Below are 16,084 nucleotides of genomic sequence, written 5' to 3' on the forward strand. Positions count from 1 at the left end.
CAAAATACACCTTCTGGTTTTACTACCGTGTCCAGTATGCTCATAGGGAATATAAATAAACAAAAGTGTACTCACTGGAAGACATTGTTCAGAGATTTGTGGCTTGTATGGAAGAGATAATGAAGGCGATTGCAGACATCTACATTGATAAAAGACCTGGTGATGACTGAAGAAGATCCCAATGTTTTACAGCGAGTTAAGATTGTCACATGTGCGATGATGAATTAGGTGAAGACAAAGTGCGTGATCACGAGCGTTCGACAGGTAAGTATCGTGGTGCAGCACATAAAAAAAATGTAACTTAGACTGTCAATTACCGGTAAGAAATGCTTTTCATTGATTCGTGTAAGTTTTATGTTAAGTTCGTCCGACACCTTATATATTTAGCTTAGAATTTAAAGTTGAACCAATTTAAGGTATGAAAGTCGTGATTTAGGTAGAATAATTAATTTATGATAAATAATTAAAAATAAAATGTTTATCTTACGATTTTATGAAGGGTCATTACGACATGACGAAAACACAACTACTATCTGCTGACCAACTTAATAATAAACACATTAGTGTGGCTGACTATGTTCATGTACTACATGTGTTTACTATTTTTTTTTTTGAAATTTGAAACAGTGTTGTTTCCAATGGTTGGTATTAACCAAAGTGCATCGTCAAAACTTTAACAATCAATTTGGCTTAAAATTTTCATTGACCTGAACACTAACCTTAGAATCATACCCAGCATCGTATCTGAAAAGTATTCCTTTAAACTGTTGAACAACTCAATGTTTGAAAATACCATGGAAAACACACGTTAACGGGTGAATATAATATTAATGACTACTGATAAGCAACCGTTGAAACTAATAGCTACACCCAACTGTGACCAATTCGTGGTGTATAACGAGTCCATGGTAGTAGTAAACATAAAGAAAACCAAACTAAAGTTTAACAAGCCTGTGTACTAAGGAGCAATTATCTTAGACATTTCAAAGATTTTAAATGTACGACATTCATTTGGACTTTGTGCTTAAACCAACGGGAACAAAGTTCGACAATTGTTTACCGACACTGATAGTTAAGCCTATTAAATTTAAACCGACGACTTTTACAAAGACATATCTCACATTCAAAACAAGATTGACACATCAAACTATTGTATGGTCAACCCGTTTTCGAATTCCGACCAACGTCAACAACAAAAAAATGATTGGTATGCATCTGGTGGTCAAATAATGGCTAACTTTGTATGGATGTTTACAAGATGTGTTAATATCGAATCGGTGATGGTCAACACACCAGGAAAGCTAAAGGAACGAAGAAACAAGTCAATTGACAGAACATTACATTTAACGATTGCAAGACGTGTTTGATGACCTTTTAACCCTTCCATTATGAGACCTAGAACCCATTGGACGTGTTAGTTTAAGACGACAACAAGCAAAGCGTATTTTCATTCTTACGGACTTTAATTCCCTCTTACGTAATGGTAAATTACTTGAAACTTAAGATCTACTACATCACCGATGAACTTCAGATAAGAGCACCAGTGGTCTGTGGACACTTTTGTTTGTAATTGTCACAATTGTTGTCTGAAGGAAAACCTTGATGAAGTTGCGTTTCCAAGACAGACAAATTTGGACTTTATGGAACTTGAGAAATACATAGGAGTCAATTGCTTGAAGAATTGAACATGAACAACAATCCTATCACTAACATTAAATCTTAGAATAATAATACGGATGCTGCAACAAAACGACGAGTCATGCGTCAATTGAAACACTATACGAAACCGTTAGAATTAAAATTATAATCCGCGTGTAACCAGATAAAGAGAGATATAAAACGACTAGAGAAAGGATATGATACAGTCATTAAAGAACTCGAGAAAAAGGTAGATGAGTTAAGACCACTCTGCACCAAGAACTCGAGGTAAATCAGATTAAAAACTCGACACATAAAACATTGATGAACTCTTGAAACTTTAGTTGTCAATAGAAGCTTAAGACCAAAACAAGGAAAATCTAGAGAGTCTGAGGATGTGTATTCTATCGAAACATGCTGGTGGGAGATTAAAATCCGTTAGTGGTTTATTATTTGGTAAAGACGTAGTACAGATGTTTAAGCCTTCACCACATTAATACTCGCATAACGAAAGTATCCTTTATAATCTTGGTCAAATTGTCAAAGCCTATACTTGCTAAAAGGTTGGTACTGCAAATCTTATTGTTTAAATCAAGAGTTTATGGACTTAGGTTACCCTTTTCATGGAACAAAGACCTCTTTCACCCACACCTGTTTTGTTTTCGCAAGACCTTTCCGATGCGGTTCAAATCCTGAACCGTCTTTTAAGTTAAGGTTCATAAAAAGAACTTTGTACTTTTTCGTCAGTAAAATCCTTGATGCGATACCTTTGAGCTTAAGTTTTTAACACTTGGGACACCGGTTAAGACTTTTTCTCGGTCCACCTTTTTAAACATTCTTTTCTTTAAAGTTTAAAACTGTGTCCGTCCCCTACTTTAAATTTAACCTGTTTCAATGAAAGAAGGTTACCAAACAAGTTCCATACACTTTAAATTCGTGTTCTTTTTTACTAGCATTATAAGAAGCCATCTTAATTTATCTATATTTGGAGGTGTTGTACTAATGAAAGATATTGGCCATTATAGGGATTCAAAGGTGTGCCTTAATATACTTTTCATATTAACCACACATGCTTTCGGAAATCCTAGGCTTATCTCTATCTACGGCAATGTTCCGAACCAGACCTATCTCATTTTAAAGGTATTGACCCGAGCTATTCGCCACTTCAAAAATTTTCGGGGAACCGGCACTGTCTGGCCACCACAGAGGTTCAAAATTGTCCATTTACGTACATGTATTTTCTATATCAACAATACATTCGGTATTCCTCGACATATCCCTACGGCAAAGTTCCGAACCGGGTCTGGCTGATTTTAAAGGTACTGACCAAGGCTATTACCAACTTAAATATTTTCTGGGATCTGGGCCTGTCTGGCCACCACAGGGGTTCTAGGGTGCCCCTAAACGTCAATTTCCGTATTAACCACACATTCGGTACTTTTCGGCATATACTTACGCCAAAGTTCCAAACCGAACCTAGCTCATTTTAAAGGTATTAATCCAAGCTATTCCCCTCTGAAATATTTTTCTGGGATCCGGGCCCGTCTGGCCACCACAGAGGGTCAAAGGTGCCCCTTAACGTAATTTTCCGTATTAACAATTGCAATATGCATATATTCGATACTTTTCGGCATATACCAACGGCAAAGTTCCGAACCGGACCTAGTTCATTTTAAAGGTATTGACCCAAGCTATTCCCCACTTAAATATTTTTCTGGGATCCGGGCCCGTCTGGCCACCACAGAGGTTCAAAGTTGCCAATTTACGTATTTTCCATACCAACCACACATTCGGTACTCCTCGACATATCCCTACGGCAAAGTTCCGAACCGGACCTAGCTCATTTTAAAGGTATTGACCCAAGCTATTCCCCACTTAAATATTTTTCTGGGATCCGGGCCCGTCTGGCCACCACAGAGGTTCAAAGTTGCCAATTTACGTATTTTCCATACCAACCACACATTCGGTACTCCTCGACATATCCCTACGGCAAAGTTCCGAACCGGACCTAGCTCATTTCAAAGGTATTGATCCAAGCTATTTGCCACTTAAATATTTTTCTGGGATCCGGGCCCGTCTGGCCACCACAGAGGTTCAAAGGGTGACCCTTGACGTAATTTGCCGTATTAACCATATGCATACATTCGATACTTTTCGGCATATACCAACGGCAAAGTTCCGAACCGGACCTAGCTCATTTTAAAGGTATTGACCCAAGCTATTCCCCACTTAAATATTTTTCTGGGATCCGGGCCCGTCTGGCCACCACAGAGGTTCAAAGTTGCCAATTTACGTATTTTCCATACCAACCACACATTCGGTACTCCTCGACATATCCCTACGGCAAAGTTCCGAACCGGACCTAGCTCATTTCAAAGGTATTGATCCAAGCTATTTGCCACTTAAATATTTTTCTGGGATCCGGGCCCGTCTGGCCACCACAGAGGTTCAAAGGTGACCCTTGACGTAATTTGCCGTATTAACCATATGCATACATTCGATACTTTTCGGCATATACCAACGGCAAAGTTCCGAACCGGACCTAGTTCATTTTAAAGGTATTGACCCAAGCTATTCCCCACTTAAATATTTTTCTGGATCCGGGCCTGTCTGGCCACCACAGAGGTTCAAAGTTGCCAATTTACGTATTTTCCATACCAACCACACATTCGGTACTCCTCGACATATCCCTACGGCAAAGTTCCGAACCGGACCTAGCTCATTTTAAAGGTATTGACCCAAGCTATTCCCCACTTAAATATTTTTCTGGGATCCGGGCCCGTCTGGCCACCACAGAGGTTCAAAGTTGCCAATTTACGTATTTTCCATACCAACCACACATTCGGTACTCCTCGACATATCCCTACGGCAAAGTTCCGAACCGGACCTAGCTCATTTCAAAGGTATTGATCCAAGCTATTTGCCACTTAAATATTTTTCTGGGATCCGGGCCCGTCTGGCCACCACAGAGGTTCAAAGGTGACCCTTGACGTAATTTGCCGTATTAACCATATGCATACATTCGATACTTTTCGGCATATACCAACGGCAAAGTTCCGAACCGGACCTAGTTCATTTTAAAGGTATTGACCCAAGCTATTCCCCACTTAAATATTTTTCTGGGATCCGGGCCTGTCTGGCCACCACAGAGGTTCAAAGTTGCCAATTTACGTATTTTCCATACCAACCACACATTCGGTACTCCTCGACATATCCCTACGGCAAAGTTCCGAACCGGACCTAGCTCATTTTAAAGGTATTGACCCAAGCTATTCCCCACTTAAATATTTTTCTGGGATCCGGGCCCGTCTGGCCACCACAGAGGTTCAAAGTTGCCAATTTACGTATTTTCCATACCAACCACACATTCGGTACTCCTCGACATATCCCTACGGCAAAGTTCCGAACCGGACCTAGCTCATTTCAAAGGTATTGATCCAAGCTATTTGCCACTTAAATATTTTTCTGGGATCCGGGCCCGTCTGGCCACCACAGAGGTTCAAAGGTGACCCTTGACGTAATTTGCCGTATTAACCATATGCATACATTCGATACTTTTCGGCATATACCAACGGCAAAGTTCCGAACCGGACCTAGTTCATTTTAAAGGTATTGACCCAAGCTATTCCCCACTTAAATATTTTTCTGGGATCCGGGCCTGTCTGGCCACCACAGAGGTTCAAAGTTGCCAATTTACGTATTTTCCATACCAACCACACATTCGGTACTCCTCGACATATCCCTACGGCAAAGTTCCGAACCGGACCTAGCTCATTTTAAAGGTATTGACCCAAGCTATTCCCCACTTAAATATTTTTCTGGGATCCGGGCCCGTCTGGCCACCACAGAGGTTCAAAGTTGCCAATTTACGTATTTTCCATACCAACCACACATTCGGTACTCCTCGACATATCCCTACGGCAAAGTTCCGAACCGGACCTAGCTCATTTCAAAGGTATTGATCCAAGCTATTTGCCACTTAAATATTTTTCTGGATCCGGGCCCGTCTGGCCACCACAGAGGTTCAAAGGTGACCCTTGACGTAATTTGCCGTATTAACCATATGCATACATTCGATACTTTTCGGCATATACCAACGGCAAAGTTCCGAACCGGACCTAGTTCATTTTAAAGGTATTGACCCAAGCTATTCCCCACTTAAATATTTTTCTGGGATCCGGGCCTGTCTGGCCACCACAGAGGTTCAAAGTTGCCAATTTACGTATTTTCCATACCAACCACACATTCGGTACTCCTCGACATATCCCTACGGCAAAAGTTCCGAACCGGACCTAGCTCATTTTAAAGGTATTGACCCAAGCTATTCCCCACTTAAATATTTTTCTGGGATCCGGGCCCGTCTGGCCACCACAGAGGTTCAAAGTTGCCAATTTACGTATTTTCCATACCAACCACACATTCGGTACTCCTCGACATATCCCTACGGCAAAGTTCCGAACCGGACCTAGCTCATTTCAAAGGTATTGATCCAAGCTATTTGCCACTTAAATATTTTTCTGGGATCCGGGCCCGTCTGGCCACCACAGAGGTTCAAAGGTGACCCTTGACGTAATTTGCCGTATTAACCATATGCATACATTCGATACTTTTCGGCATATACCAACGGCAAAGTTCCGAACCGGACCTAGTTCATTTTAAAGGTATTGACCCAAGCTATTCCCCACTTAAATATTTTTCTGGGATCCGGGCCTGTCTGGCCACCACAGAGGTTCAAAGTTGCCAATTTACGTATTTTCCATACCAACCACACATTCGGTACTCCTCGACATATCCCTACGGCAAAGTTCCGAACCGGACCTAGCTCATTTTAAAGGTATTGACCCAAGCTATTCCCCACTTAAATATTTTTCTGGGATCCGGGCCCGTCTGGCCACCACAGAGGTTCAAAGTTGCCAATTTACGTATTTTCCATACCAACCACACATTCGGTACTCCTCGACATATCCCTACGGCAAAGTTCCGAACCGGACCTAGCTCATTTCAAAGGTATTAATCCAAGCTATTTGCCACTTAAATATTTTTTCTGGGATCCGGGCCCGTCTGGCCACCACAGAGGTTCAAAGGTGACCCTTGACGTAATTTGCCGTATTAACCATATGCATACATTCGATACTTTTCGGCATATACCAACGGCAAAGTTCCGAACCGGACCTAGTTCATTTTAAAGGTATTGACCCAAGCTATTCCCCACTTAAATATTTTTCTGGGATCCGGGCCCGTCTGGCCACCACAGAGGTTCAAAGTTGCAATTTACGTATTTTCCATACCAACCACACATTCGGTACTCCTCGACATATCCCTACGGCAAAGTTCCGAACCGGACCTAGCTCATTTCAAAGGTATTAATCCAAGCTATTTGCCACTTAAATATTTTTCTGGGATCCGGGCCCGTCTGGCCACCACAGAGGTTCAAAGGTGACCCTTGACGTAATTTGCCGTATTAACCATATGCATACATTCGATACTTTTCGGCATATACCAACGGCAAAGTTCCGAACCGGACCTAGTTCATTTTAAAGGTATTGACCCAAGCTATTCCCCACTTAAATATTTTTCTGGGATCCGGGCCTGTCTGGCCACCACAGAGGTTCAAAGTTGCCAATTTACGTATTTTCCATACCAACCACACATTCGGTACTCCTCGACATATCCCTACGGCAAAGTTCCGAACCGGACCTAGCTCATTTTAAAGGTATTGACCCAAGCTATTCCCACTTAAATATTTTTCTGGGATCCGGGCCCGTCTGGCCACCACAGAGGTTCAAAGTTGCCAATTTACGTATTTTCCATACCAACCACACATTCGGTACTCCTCGACATATCCCTACGGCAAAGTTCCGAACCGGGACCTAGCTCATTTCAAAGGTATTGATCCAAGCTATTTGCCACTTAAATATTTTTCTGGATCCGGGCCCGTCTGGCCACCACAGAGGTTCAAAGGTGACCCTTGACGTAATTTGCCGTATTAACCATATGCATACATTCGATACTTTTCGGCATATACCAACGGCAAAGTTCCGAACCGGACCTAGTTCATTTTAAAGGTATTGACCCAAGCTATTCCCCACTTAAATATTTTTCTGGGATCCGGGCCTGTCTGGCCACCACAGAGGTTCAAAGTTGCCAATTTACGTATTTTCCATACCAACCACACATTCGGTACTCCTCGACATATCCCTACGGCAAAGTTCCGAACCGGACCTAGCTCATTTTAAAGGTATTGACCCAAGCTATTCCCCACTTAAATATTTTTCTGGGATCCGGGCCCGTCTGGCCACCACAGAGGTTCAAAGTTGCCAATTTACGTATTTTCCATACCAACCACACATTCGGTACTCCTCGACATATCCCTACGGCAAAGTTCCGAACCGGACCTAGCTCATTTCAAAGGTATTGATCCAAGCTATTTGCCACTTAAATATTTTTCTGGGATCCGGGCCCGTCTGGCCACCACAGAGGTTCAAAGGTGACCCTTGACGTAATTTGCCGTATTAACCATATGCATACATTCGATACTTTTCGGCATATACCAACGGCAAAGTTCCGAACCGGACCTAGTTCATTTTAAAGGTATTGACCCAAGCTATTCCCCACTTAAATATTTTTCTGGGATCCGGGCCTGTCTGGCCACCACAGAGGTTCAAAGTTGCCAATTTACGTATTTTCCATACCAACCACACATTCGGTACTCCTCGACATATCCCTACGGCAAAGTTCCGAACCGGACCTAGCTCATTTTAAAGGTATTGACCCAAGCTATTCCCCACTTAAATATTTTTCTGGGATCCGGGCCCGTCTGGCCACCACAGAGGTTCAAAGTTGCCAATTTACGTATTTTCCATACCAACCACACATTCGGTACTCCTCGACATATCCCTACGGCAAAGTTCCGAACCGGACCTAGCTCATTTCAAAGGTATTGATCCAAGCTATTTGCCACTTAAATATTTTTCTCGGATCCGGGCCCGTCTGGCCACCACAGAGGTTCAAAGGTGACCCTTGACGTAATTTGCCGTATTAACCATATGCATACATTCGATACTTTTCGGCATATACCAACGGCAAAGTTCCGAACCGGACCTAGTTCATTTTAAAGGTATTGACCCAAGCTATTCCCCACTTAAATATTTTTCTGGGATCCGGGCCTGTCTGGCCACCACAGAGGTTCAAAGTTGCCAATTTACGTATTTTCCATACCAACCACACATTCGGTACTCCTCGACATATCCCTACGGCAAAGTTCCGAACCGGACCTAGCTCATTTTAAAGGTATTGACCCAAGCTATTCCCCACTTAAATATTTTTCTGGGATCCGGGCCCGTCTGGCCACCACAGAGGTTCAAAGTTGCCAATTTACGTATTTTCCATACCAACCACACATTCGGTACTCCTCGACATATCCCTACGGCAAAGTTCCGAACCGGACCTAGCTCATTTCAAAGGTATTGATCCAAGCTATTTGCCACTTAAATATTTTTCTGGGATCCGGGCCCGTCTGGCCACCACAGAGGTTCAAAGGTGACCCTTGACGTAATTTGCCGTATTAACCATATGCATACATTCGATACTTTTCGGCATATACCAACGGCAAAGTTCCGAACCGGACCTAGTTCATTTTAAAGGTATTGACCCAAGCTATTCCCCACTTAAATATTTTTCTGGGATCCGGGCCTGTCTGGCCACCACAGAGGTTCAAAGTTGCCAATTTACGTATTTTCCATACCAACCACACATTCGGTACTCCTCGACATATCCCTACGGCAAAGTTCCGAACCGGACCTAGCTCATTTTAAAGGTATTGACCCAAGCTATTCCCCACTTAAATATTTTTCTGGGATCCGGGCCCGTCTGGCCACCACAGAGGTTCAAAGTTGCCAATTTACGTATTTTCCATACCAACCACACATTCGGTACTCCTCGACATATCCCTACGGCAAAGTTCCGAACCGGACCTAGCTCATTTCAAAGGTATTGATCCAAGCTATTTGCCACTTAAATATTTTTCTGGGATCCGGGCCCGTCTGGCCACCACAGAGGTTCAAAGGTGACCCTTGACGTAATTTGCCGTATTAACCATATGCATACATTCGATACTTTTCGGCATATACCAACGGCAAAGTTCCGAACCGGACCTAGTTCATTTTAAAGGTATTGACCCAAGCTATTCCCCACTTAAATATTTTTCTGGGATCCGGGCCTGTCTGGCCACCACAGAGGTTCAAAGTTGCCAATTTACGTATTTTCCATACCAACCACACATTCGGTACTCCTCGACATATCCCTACGGCAAAGTTCCGAACCGGACCTAGCTCATTTTAAAGGTATTGACCCAAGCTATTCCCCACTTAAATATTTTTCTGGGATCCGGGCCCGTCTGGCCACCACAGAGGTTCAAAGTTGCCAATTTACGTATTTTCCATACCAACCACACATTCGGTACTCCTCGACATATCCCTACGGCAAAGTTCCGAACCGGACCTAGCTCATTTCAAAGGTATTGATCCAAGCTATTTGCCACTTAAATATTTTTCTGGGATCCGGGCCCGTCTGGCCACCACAGAGGTTCAAAGGTGACCCTTGACGTAATTTGCCGTATTAACCATATGCATACATTCGATACTTTTCGGCATATACCAACGGCAAAGTTCCGAACCGGACCTAGTTCATTTTAAAGGTATTGACCCAAGCTATTCCCCACTTAAATATTTTTCTGGGATCCGGGCCTGTCTGGCCACCACAGAGGTTCAAAGTTGCCAATTTACGTATTTTCCATACCAACCACACATTCGGTACTCCTCGACATATCCCTACGGCAAAGTTCCGAACCGGACCTAGCTCATTTTAAAGGTATTGACCCAAGCTATTCCCCACTTAAATATTTTTCTGGGATCCGGGCCCGTCTGGCCACCACAGAGGTTCAAAGTTGCCAATTTACGTATTTTCCATACCAACCACACATTCGGTACTCCTCGACATATCCCTACGGCAAAGTTCCGAACCGGACCTAGCTCATTTCAAAGGTATTGATCCAAGCTATTTGCCACTTAAATATTTTTCTGGGATCCGGGCCCGTCTGGCCACCACAGAGGTTCAAAGGTGACCCTTGACGTAATTTGCCGTATTAACCATATGCATACATTCGATACTTTTCGGCATATACCAACGGCAAAGTTCCGAACCGGACCTAGTTCATTTTAAAGGTATTGACCCAAGCTATTCCCCACTTAAATATTTTTCTGGGATCCGGGCCTGTCTGGCCACCACAGAGGTTCAAAGTTGCCAATTTACGTATTTTCCATACCAACCACACATTCGGTACTCCTCGACATATCCCTACGGCAAAGTTCCGAACCGGACCTAGCTCATTTTAAAGGTATTGACCCAAGCTATTCCCCACTTAAATATTTTTCTGGGATCCGGGCCCGTCTGGCCACCACAGAGGTTCAAAGTTGCCAATTTACGTATTTTCCATACCAACCACACATTCGGTACTCCTCGACATATCCCTACGGCAAAGTTCCGAACCGGACCTAGCTCATTTCAAAGGTATTGATCCAAGCTATTTGCCACTTAAATATTTTTCTGGGATCCGGGCCCGTCTGGCCACCACAGAGGTTCAAAGGTGACCCTTGACGTAATTTGCCGTATTAACCATATGCATACATTCGATACTTTTCGGCATATACCAACGGCAAAGTTCCGAACCGGACCTAGTTCATTTTAAAGGTATTGACCCAAGCTATTCCCCACTTAAATATTTTTCTGGGATCCGGGCCTGTCTGGCCACCACAGAGGTTCAAAGTTGCCAATTTACGTATTTTCCATACCAACCACACATTCGGTACTCCTCGACATATCCCTACGGCAAAGTTCCAAACCGGACCTAGCTCATTTTAAAGGTATTGACCCAAGCTATTCCCCACTTAAATATTTTTCTGGGATCCGGGCCCGTCTGGCCACCACAGAGGTTCAAAGTTGCCAATTTACGTATTTTCCATACCAACCACACATTCGGTACTCCTCGACATATCCCTACGGCAAAGTTCCGAACCGGACCTAGCTCATTTCAAAGGTATTGATCCAAGCTATTTGCCACTTAAATATTTTTCTGGGATCCGGGCCCGTCTGGCCACCACAGAGGTTCAAAGGTGACCCTTGACGTAATTTGCCGTATTAACCATATGCATACATTCGATACTTTTCGGCATATACCAACGGCAAAGTTCCGAACCGGACCTAGTTCATTTTAAAGGTATTGACCCAAGCTATTCCCCACTTAAATATTTTTCTGGGATCCGGGCCTGTCTGGCCACCACAGAGGTTCAAAGTTGCCAATTTACGTATTTTCCATACCAACCACACATTCGGTACTCCTCGACATATCCCTACGGCAAAGTTCCGAACCGGACCTAGCTCATTTTAAAGGTATTGACCCAAGCTATTCCCCACTTAAATATTTTTCTGGGATCCGGGCCCGTCTGGCCACCACAGAGGTTCAAAGTTGCCAATTTACGTATTTTCCATACCAACCACACATTCGGTACTCCTCGACATATCCCTACGGCAAAGTTCCGAACCGGACCTAGCTCATTTCAAAGGTATTGATCCAAGCTATTTGCCACTTAAATATTTTTCTGGGATCCGGGCCCGTCTGGCCACCACAGAGGTTCAAAGGTGACCCTTGACGTAATTTGCCGTATTAACCATATGCATACATTCGATACTTTTCGGCATATACCAACGGCAAAGTTCCGAACCGGACCTAGTTCATTTTAAAGGTATTGACCCAAGCTATTCCCCACTTAAATATTTTTCTGGGATCCGGGCCTGTCTGGCCACCACAGAGGTTCAAAGTTGCCAATTTACGTATTTTCCATACCAACCACACATTCGGTACTCCTCGACATATCCCTACGGCAAAGTTCCGAACCGGACCTAGCTCATTTTAAAGGTATTGACCCAAGCTATTCCCCACTTAAATATTTTTCTGGGATCCGGGCCCGTCTGGCCACCACAGAGGTTCAAAGTTGCCAATTTACGTATTTTCCATACCAACCACACATTCGGTACTCCTCGACATATCCCTACGGCAAAGTTCCGAACCGGACCTAGCTCATTTCAAAGGTATTGATCCAAGCTATTTGCCACTTAAATATTTTTCTGGGATCCGGGCCCGTCTGGCCACCACAGAGGTTCAAAGGTGACCCTTGACGTAATTTGCCGTATTAACCATATGCATACATTCGATACTTTTCGGCATATACCAACGGCAAAGTTCCGAACCGGACCTAGTTCATTTTAAAGGTATTGACCCAAGCTATTCCCCACTTAAATATTTTTCTGGGATCCGGGCCTGTCTGGCCACCACAGAGGTTCAAAGTTGCCAATTTACGTATTTTCCATACCAACCACACATTCGGTACTCCTCGACATATCCCTACGGCAAAGTTCCGAACCGGACCTAGCTCATTTTAAAGGTATTGACCCAAGCTATTCCCCACTTAAATATTTTTCTGGGATCCGGGCCCGTCTGGCCACCACAGAGGTTCAAAGTTGCCAATTTACGTATTTTCCATACCAACCACACATTCGGTACTCCTCGACATATCCCTACGGCAAAGTTCCGAACCGGACCTGGGTCAGGATCCCTAATAGACCTTGAGATGAGGAACTCAGATGACGTAATTAAAAAAAATATTAGTCCGCCATACAATTGTGGATGCTGTGATTTTAAAAATGGACATAAATGAACAATAAGAACTGTTTTATAGAGCTGGTGTGATGAGAAAAGAAAGATGTAGATTTGACCTGAAATAAATTATTAGAAAGGACAATTTTTTTATTGAATTTTATGATCCGAATTTTGGGATTATTTCATGAGGAGAGTGACATTTTTCACCATCTTCCGGGGTCCATCAATTTGCGAAAAAAGTAATCTCACTTGCCACCCCGAAAATTTAACCAGACATGTATAAATGTATCAGCTTCGATATGAGCCATCATACATGTTCAAGTAAACGATATGGACTGAGCAACGGAGGAAAACGTTACCATTACGGCCTATGGAGAATTAATTGTAAATGTATACCCAAATTAGAAGCTTAATTCCAGAAGTTTTCAGGCTGATTTATGGATGATTTCACCTTGTACACCACCGAAAATGATGGTTAGTAGTTTTTTTATTTATACCTTGTTATTATAAATGGTTTAAGATAAATATTATTGATAAAGATCAGCAAAAACTCAATGAAACTTTGCTTTTAAAATGCATTACTGGCACGGGGCTGAACACTTTTTTTAGGCACAATCATAACTTTGTTTACTTCCGAGAGATCCGAAAGGAATTTGTTTACTATATTGAAAAAGGCAAGAAACAACTTTTAAATATTATTAAATTGTAAGTAAACATGACACAATATAGTCTTTGTTATGTAATTATCACTTCGGTCTACAGGAATACCTGATAATCAAGGGAGATAACACACTTCATACGAGTAAAGTGAGATACATCATCGCATGTGCTTTTATCCAATGATTTGACCCCTGGTCAGTAGATATCATATGCAAAAAAACAGAAAAAACATGTACATGTTTTAAGAAAATCATGAACTAATATTTTTAATGCACTTGAGCAAAACAATAGATATTGTCATTTCTGAGTGAAAAGGGGGAGGGTCAAACCTTTTTGAAAACAATATTTCTGCACCTATTCAACTATTAAGCTAGTTAGCTACTACCCATTGCTTCTAAAATAAAAGGTTTAAATGAAGGTGACTAAGCCACAAGGGAGAAGCATTTGTCTTTCTTTGTGATTAAACTTTCAAGAATTAGATTTTTCTCTCTCAATAGTATTTCTGTATTTAAATCAAATGATAACACAGCCTGAGTAATTTTTTTTGTCTTATTTCAGTTCCAGACATATCATTACTTTTTAACCTGAGATGGCAAACTAGAGGTTTTAAAAAGTCCTGAATAACTGGTAAGCATTTTGCTTTATTAGGCAAGCTCTAAATTGTTTATTTATGGTATTTATGCAATTGAAATTACAGTCGGTATGTTAAAAATATGCAAATATGAAAACTGTTGCTATGGTCTTGGTATTAAATGAAAAGGCTTAGTTACAGATCGTTTCGACTCAATATTTCGAGTTAAATCTTGCGGTAACTGTTTCTCACGTAACACTGCAAACTATATTTAGCTCTATTTTGATCTGTCGTTATTTAATGACGCCATAATACATGTGATGTCACAATGTTTCCTTTAAAACCTCATGTGGATTTCTCACTAATAAAAGGTTTTCACTGAAATACATGTTAAAAACATTTTTTCTCAAATAGAATTATGTGAAAGGACAAGTTTTGAAAATTTGCACTATATTGCACTCTAATTATATGATAAGGATGACTTTCCAAGTAGTTAAGAGTGCTTTCCACAGTTTTAAATACCAGATTTCCACTAGTAAGAATAATTATTTTGGTGTTGGTTTTTTTATAAAATCTTCATTTTTGCATAATTTCTCTGTCAAAATGCACTTTAAGGCACAAGAAAATTTTATAGAATGCTTTAACAGGGTCTGCGTATTGTAATTAAAGGTTATAATCAGAAGTTTTGTCCTTGTTTTGACTAGTGAAGGTATTCTGGAAGAAATTAATTATACAAACACATTGTATTCAAAATAAATGAATATAGCGACGAAAGTGTCATTGCCGTATAGTGCTAAAACAACTTTATTTTTTTTCAGAAATGGACAAAAATACACAGATTTATTCAGAATGTTATACCGATGAAGATCACATAAAAATATTTGGAAAAATCAGAAGTATGAATTTCAATATGGGTCAGGATCCCTAATAGACCTTGAGATGAGGAACTCAGATGACGTAATTAAAAAAAATATTAGTCCGCCATACAATTGTGGATGCTGTGATTTTAAAAATGGACATAAATGAACAATAAGAACTGTTTTATAGAGCTGGTGTGATGAGAAAAGAAAGATGTAGATTTGACCTGAAATAAATTATTAGAAAGGACAATTTTTTTATTGAATTTTATGATCCGAATTTTGGGATTATTTCATGAGGAGAGTGACATTTTTCACCATCTTCCGGGGTCCATCAATTTGCGAAAAAAGTAATCTCACTTGCCACCCCGAAAATTTAACCAGACATGTATAAATGTATCAGCTTCGATATGAGCCATCATACATGTTCAAGTAAACGATATGGACTGAGCAACGGAGGAAAACGTTACCATTACGGCCTATGGAGAATTAATTGTAAATGTATACCCACCTAGCTCATTTCAAAGGTATTGATCCAAGCTATTTGCCACTTAAATATTTTTCTGGGATCCGGGCCCGTCTGGCCACCACAGAGGTTCAAAGGTGACCCTTGACGTAATTTGCCGTATTAACCATATGCATACA

At 41.5% G+C, this 16,084-nt stretch overlaps 1 long non-coding RNA gene across 1 annotated transcript; it reads left to right on the forward strand.

Moving 5' to 3' along the window:
* The first annotated feature begins 13,577 nt into the window (after nucleotides 1-13,577).
* Nucleotides 13,578-15,689, forward strand: LOC139509579 (uncharacterized). Its single transcript, XR_011661750.1, has 3 exons — nucleotides 13,578-13,825; nucleotides 14,570-14,638; nucleotides 15,401-15,689. It is a non-coding gene; the product is annotated as an uncharacterized lncRNA (long non-coding RNA).
* The last annotated feature ends 395 nt before the right edge of the window (nucleotides 15,690-16,084 follow it).

Source organism: Mytilus edulis, unplaced genomic scaffold, assembly GCF_963676685.1.
Source record: "Mytilus edulis unplaced genomic scaffold, xbMytEdul2.2 SCAFFOLD_1007, whole genome shotgun sequence".
In the NCBI taxonomy this organism is placed as follows: domain Eukaryota; kingdom Metazoa; phylum Mollusca; class Bivalvia; order Mytilida; family Mytilidae; genus Mytilus; species Mytilus edulis.